This window comes from Rousettus aegyptiacus, unplaced genomic scaffold, assembly GCF_014176215.1.
Source record: "Rousettus aegyptiacus isolate mRouAeg1 unplaced genomic scaffold, mRouAeg1.p scaffold_m13_p_17, whole genome shotgun sequence".
Classification (NCBI taxonomy): domain Eukaryota; kingdom Metazoa; phylum Chordata; class Mammalia; order Chiroptera; family Pteropodidae; genus Rousettus; species Rousettus aegyptiacus.
In genome coordinates this window covers 13,662,048-13,668,915 of record NW_023416292.1, presented here as the reverse complement: position 1 = coordinate 13,668,915, position 6,868 = coordinate 13,662,048, and the positions used below count along the sequence as shown (strand labels likewise).

General features: G+C 40.8%; 1 protein-coding gene across 4 annotated transcripts in view; it reads left to right on the top strand.

Annotated features, from left to right (window-relative positions):
• Window positions 1-4,333: 4,333 nt before the first annotated feature.
• The window catches only part of DHX9 (DExH-box helicase 9), a 50,745-nt gene continuing 48,210 nt past the window's right edge, over window positions 4,334-6,868 (top strand). For all 4 annotated transcript variants that reach the window (XR_004955137.1, XR_001597040.2, XM_016145564.2 and 1 more), the window contains exon 1: window positions 4,334-4,475. The gene's annotated coding sequence lies outside the window, so the exon portion shown is untranslated. The remainder of the gene's footprint in view (window positions 4,476-6,868) is intronic.

The window sequence follows — 6,868 nt, the reverse complement described above, 5'->3', positions numbered from 1 at the left end:
TAATTTTAAAACACTATAATGTACTTTATTTTAATAAATACTCATTTGGAATCTAGGACGACTCTGAGCTATTTAGGCAGGCATGCTAACTTTAACGACAAATTACAATATGACTCAACTATTTCTAGCTATTAACACAGCAACTTGGCAGCTCAGTTAATCCTAGAACACCCTCTGTCAGATTGTGACATCACAGCCTTCCCCCAAAACATTGGTTTAGGTGAAGACTTGCTTCAGTTCTTATAGCGAAAGGGCCCATTAGGGTGGTTTTCATATTAACAAAGGAAAAAGGCTTCCAAAAAGAATTCAAGTCTCCACCTGTTACTGTTTGAGATCTTCTTAAAGCTCAATGTTTCAAAGAACCAAAGAGCTCTTCTCTGGGACCACAGACTTTGCCTTTCCACACTGGAAGGAAATGTGTTCCCCACAGCGCCCTGAATTATGGGAAGTCAAGGCCACCATCCCTTCCAGAGTGAGCCCAGGGGCTGCCGTTATTTCTGTCACTTTCCTTCAGTGATAGATTTGGAGAGGACCCAAAGATTGCACTCCACCTTTCCTTACACACACTCTTTGCTCTTCTTTCTCTGTAGTGTTTAATCTCTAACAGGGTTTGGTGTTTGCATTCTGGTGACAAAGTGTATGTATTGACAGTCAGCTGGTAGTGATTTTACCCTTGACTGCTGTCTATTAATAATTACCTAAGACTTTGTTTTTGTTTCTTTAATTAGTCTGTTCATCAGAGAAGTACTTGAAATTTATATGAATTCTACTCTTTATCTTTTAAAATTACAAAGAAAACTTCTCAGGATGAGAATTTGAAATTATCAGTGGATTCCATTATCTTTGCTAAACCTCTCTTTAACTGATCAGAAAGTTAAGAGTTGCTCTATTTACGTCTCCTCACTCCTCTTTTTGCCTGGGAATGACATGCACTGTTTTCTCCTTCAGGAGTAAGGTATCCGAATAAGAAACTGAATTACAGTGGTTAATGTGAGCTTATAGTCTATGTCATTGGAACATTTTCTTTATAGAAAAATGAGGTTTTTGTTAGTCTTTGGTTCTGAGGATGACATAACCTTACTTGCTGATGCTAAAGCCAAATTAATTTTTCAGTGAAGATAAATCTCAGGTGTCTACTAAACAAAGAACTCTGTTTTTGAGCTTCTAAAATCAGAGCTTGGAGAACTTTTAATACGGTTAATGAGATCTTGTGAACACAAAGAGAAATATGATTGAAACAAAAAGATTAGGAAAAAAAAATGACCAGGGCTGGTCATTTAGCTATATATACTTTAATATCTAACTCCTTAGAAATGAATATTATATAGCAGTAGTTTATTAATGATGCCTTTAATGAAAAGTAAAATTTTGGAATATTATGAACTTACTGTTATCTTTGAATTTAGTTTTTAATGTTAAAACTGATGATGTGAAATATTTCATTCAACACGTACTGTAGTCTTTTTTTCTTCCCTTTCCCCAAGATCCAGTTTGTAAGACAGGTTTCTTTAATATGCTCCTCTTTTGGGTTTGTTTTATTGTTGTTGTTTTTTTTTGGTTTTTAGTTTTTGTTTTATTGTTACTATTATTGTTCATTTTTCTGAAGGTGTTAAAGGTTCTGGCTTTACGTGTGGGTCTCCTCAGCCTCTGTATGGTTGGGCAGCCTTAGGCTTTGTCTCCTAAGCCCCCTGCAGCTTTCAGTAAAAGGAAGTTCAAGTTCATCAGAGACCAGCAGGGGCTCTGTCAGGGTGGGTGCTTAAATCAAGGTTCCCTTGCCTCTTTTGATTCATTTCTTCACTTCATTTTTGTTTACTTTTATAGCATTTTTTTTTCTTGGCAGCACAGCAATACTTTTTTTTTCTTTGTACTCAACATTTTTTGTTATTTTTCAGTGGTAGGCTTATTTAGCTCACCTCCATTTTTTGTCAAGCTTTTGGAATTTTTCACTTTAGCTATCTCTCTTAAATACAGCAAATTTATATTTTGCTATGTGTTCCAATCTGGGAGTCCTTTACTCTTAATAAATGAGTATATCCCATTTACCTTTATTAAAAGCTTTTCTAAAGTAATTTGCAAAGGGAAATATTATTTTGTTCATGCAAATACAATATATTCCATACAACCATCCAATGGAGATTGCACATTCTGGGTATATGAAACTGTTTAATTAACATCGAAAAAAAAAGTAAAATCCTATAACCTTAAGAAATGTATTAGTGTCAGTGAAAGCTGGTATAAAGCAGGCAACAAAATGCTCAAATATACAAATAAATGAAGAAATGACACCCCATATCTTAATATGGAGACCATAAAAGCCAATGTGAATATGGTTTTTCAATGACTACACAAGTAAGAAGCAAGTCAAACTGTAAACTAAAGTTTAAGTAATTTCTATAGGATGAAGGCAGAGAAAACGAATGTAAAAGTGGAACGAAGCAAGTTGCGAAGTCCAATGAACTTAAGTAAGGTAGCCATGGTGCTTGTAGATAAATGATTCAGTAGAAGCTGGTACAGTGGATTCAGAAAAATCAAGTAAATGAGCTCCAGTGCCATCTTGCTTTTAAAAAGAATAAATAGAATAGTACCTGGCACATTATAAGCGCAGTGCAACGTTCTAGGACACATTGATCATCACAGCTCAGGATTACATGAAGTAATACATATGCAATTCTTAGAAGAGTGGCTGGCATATCCTAAGTACAGTGATGTGTTATTTTTGTAGCTATCCAAGGCATTCGGTATATGTTTTTTGTACAACAGAGAAACATTACATCACTGCTAAACTTTTTAACTAATAGCTGGCAAAATAAAGTTGAAAATGATAGTAAACCCAAGGCAAGAACTGAATGAAAATTTGCACTTACTACCATATCATAATGGCAGTCTCACATTTTTTATAGGTTGGGAAATTTGGTCCTACCAGCTACCAATAGAGGATAGGGAATGAAAAATATCTGCGTGCCCTTGAACAACCCATGTGTGATTATTTGGAACAGTGAATAGCACAATGAGAGAGAGCCTTTTGCTAAGTGGTTTTAGAGAATCATCAAGTCAAAGAGTCATAGATGAGAAAAGGGAGCATGTTTTGAAGCCTCAGCTGCAGATGTTAAGGAAGATCTTAGAGGGTGCTAGTTGCCAAAGGCAACCTACAAAGATAATGCCAGTGATGGCACCCAATCCCCTGGGGACTCTAGGTCTCAGGTGCAAGGACTAAGAACCAACTCAACAATAGAATTCTCCATAATCCTTGGTGCTAAAGATCCACCTCTGAAATTTTTGTCCATACTTCATATGTTGACACCTTTGCTGTGTTCCTCATCTACTTCAAAATTCTTGCAATCCATTTATGCTAGTTGAGTTTCCCTTTTTGTAATTGTCAGGTACTTTACCCTGAAAGGTACGAGGATAAAAAAAATTAACTTCTTTCCCTGAATGATTTTGCTCTTCATTAGAGAGAGAAAACGAAAGAATGAATAAATACTAAACTGTTATTTATTGATTGTAGGAGCACCAGACTTTTAAAGGGATTGATTCATCACTATGAGCTATAAGAGTTAAGAAAAAATGTAATAAAAGAGGTGAAAAATAAGGATGAATAGGTATATGGGCCCAAGTAACGATTAGTCTGGATTTTCTGCAACAACCCAACTTGAAATATTTTGTATTGTTGCCTTCATGAGAAGCACTAGAGTTCAAAAGTTTAAACAGTAACTACTACAGTAGTTAAGAATACAAACTATTCCAAAGACTGAAGACAAAAGGTTTTCCAATTTAAGCCAAAACGACATTGCAGTTTCTAACCAAACTAGTTTTTACTGAGCACTTAATAATGTGCCAAGCACTGCGGTGAGTGGCGTGAGCTAGCCAGGCAGGGTTTCTGCCTTCGCTGAGCGTATTAGGAGACGTTCCCGTTAGAGTATCGGAATCACTACACCACTTACTGAGCACCTATTACGTGCCAAGTATTGAACTAAGCGCCCTTCATATACCGTCTCATTTACTCATCACAACAACGTTATAAAGTTAGGACCTAAGATTTCCAGTACTGTCTTCCAAAGGCATCCCATCTACTAGAAGTCCCTTACTACCAGACATAAGCTGCAAAACATTTTGCTGCATCAAAACGGTAGAGGACCCCAACTCCCAAAACTGTTCAAAAGCAGCCAGCGCAGCGCCGGAAGCATCAGGCGGAGGAGCCGCGGGCTAGGCGTCCCGGATCTCCCAGGCGACGGGACGCTCCGCGCAGCGCGGCAGCCGCGGCCCCGCCCTTCCTCCGGGCGCCCTCCGCCCCAAGCTCGCTCTCTGCGCCTGCGTACGCGCGCTGACCCCGCCCCCCTGGCGCCGCCGCCGGAGCCATTTCGCCGCGGCCGCTTCGATGCAAGTTGCGGTGCGCTTGCCGGGCGTCCCCGAGGAAGGCCGGAGTCACGCACGGTCCTAAGAGGGCTGTGCTCCCGGGCACCGGGCAGCGGAGGCAGGTAGGGGAAAGACTTCCTTGCTGCCGGTTAGGACGGCGTGGGGCCCCGCGGCTCTGCAGCCGGCTTTGTCGTGAAGCGCGGGCGGCGGTGGCGGGTGGGGGAAGGGTGGAGCCGCCGCGCCGGGTGCGGGGATTTCGGGGAGGCGTGCGGTTTGGCAGGCCGCGCTTGTGCTGCCCGGGGCCACAACACTTCGCCTAGCAATTTCCAGCCCTGTCCTGGGAGCAGCCAAACCCCACTACCTCCTCCGGCCTGCGTGCAGTGGTGGCGCTGTGGCCGCTCAGTGAAAGGGGGTGAATCGTCTGGGGGTGAGCCCGACGTGGCGCCACACACGCCTAGGGCCCGCCATTCATTCATTCATTCATTCATTCATTCATTCATTCATTCATTCATTCATTCATGCCGCAAATGCTGGGCGCTGTCCTGCAGGCTCTGTGAATGGAGCCGTAAGCAAATGAAGCACGGACCTTGCCCCTCCCTCCCCGTGGTTGCGGCCGCGGTGGGGGTCGGGACTATATAGTAAAAGAAAAGTCTGAGGATTTTCAGAAAAAGATAGTGAGAAATAACGAGTGTAAAGAGAGAGAGCTACTCTAGAGATAGGGTGCAAAGGGGAAGGCGTTTCGGAGGAGGTGGGCCTTTGAGCTGATGATGGGTGCAGGTCAACCGAAGACGCGGAGGGAAAGCAGAACGGCAGAGGTGGAAGGTATTAGCGCCTAAGCAGAGATTGGAAAGAGACCGAAAGGACATGTGACTGGAGTGTGGTGAGGATTTAAGAAAAGGATGGGTTTTAGGGTGGCCACAGTGGCAACGGGGGAACGATTCAGGACGACATTGCAGTACTCCGGCTGTGCAGTACTGGTGGCAGGGGAGCTGGAGGGAAACACACTGGACAGGAGACGTGCTTCGGAGGCAGAATTGACTAGTGGATTGGGAGTCACACTTGTATCTGGCTTGTGATTCTAGGTCCCTCAGGGGCTCTCTCTTCCTAAGGGCAAATTATTGTCACAGTTTACTTGCCCGTAAAAAGGATGGCAATAATAATGCTTTATCCATATAGTTATCATAAGGGTTAAGTGAAATAGTTCATGTCGATGATCCTTTAAGGATACCGTCTGGCACATAGTAAAGGCTCTACATGGTTAGTTATGGAGGATCTTGAGGGAGTGAATGACTCCCAGATTATGACATGGTGGATGGTGATGCCATTTAAGGGGATGGGACGCGGGGGGAGGGCAGGTTTGGGAAGGAAATTTTAAATTCTGTTTTAGCTGAGATGCCATGTTAGCATTCAAATGACTACATTAGTGCTGTAATTGGATAAACTTGATTTAGGAGCTTAAAGAGAAAGGACTAAATTTTCAATATACACTTGGACGTCATTAGTGTATCGTTGATCTTGAATGTTATGGAGTTAGATGAGAGTACAGCCCTAGGGAGGAAGAAATTTGATAGTGTAGTCCTTCATGTTTTATCTTACTCATTCACCCTGAGGGCTTGTTTTTTAAATTATTCAGGGGTGGAATTTATAGATAGATGTCTTCAGCTTTCCACAGCTGTTCCATTAATAGAATGTCCCATTAATAGGGTTAGTCTGTGACTGCAGAATAAACAGGTTTATACTAGGGTCTAGTTTCACATTAGATTTAGGTGCTAACAAAATGCACTGAACATTAAAAAAAATTTTTGATGTTAGTAATGGAGTTTCTTCTCACAGCAAATTAAATTCATAGCATATTTTCTCTGGTTCTAAATTTGGTCTCAGATACCTCGCTTATAATTTAGACTCAGGTTTCATGTCTTTTGGTATCTTATAAACTGGGGAGTAGAGGGAGAGCGCCAACAATTATGATATGTTGCACTTCAAGAAAACAATATTCTCAAATTTTAATAACAAGGCCTAAAGGAGAGATTTGTGCACAATATATAAGTTAACAGATTATTGTTTTCAGTTCAGATATTGAATACTTAATGTATTTGGACTTAGTAATAAAGTATATAGCCTACAACTTTGAGGACAGTCTACTAGGAGACATAATCAGAATGAAAATAAACTATTGGATGTGTACACAGTATGATGGATGATCATTTCTTAATATAGTAAGTAGGTTGGGTTTGAATTTAGGCCTCCACAGTGGGTGACTGGGAAAAGTTACTTGAACTTTGTGTGCCCTAGTTTCTTCCTCTGTAAAAAGATGATAATAGTATCTACCATATAGTGTTAAGTACTATTGTGAGGATTTAATGAGTTAAAACACATAAGGTTCCTATTGTAAAAAGTGAGGCATTATATAAAGATATTTAAAAAAAAAGATAAAAGTCACTAGTAGTCACCCAAAGATAATCATTTCGGGGGATATTTCTTTCCAGTCTTGATTTATGCATGTATACTTTTTATG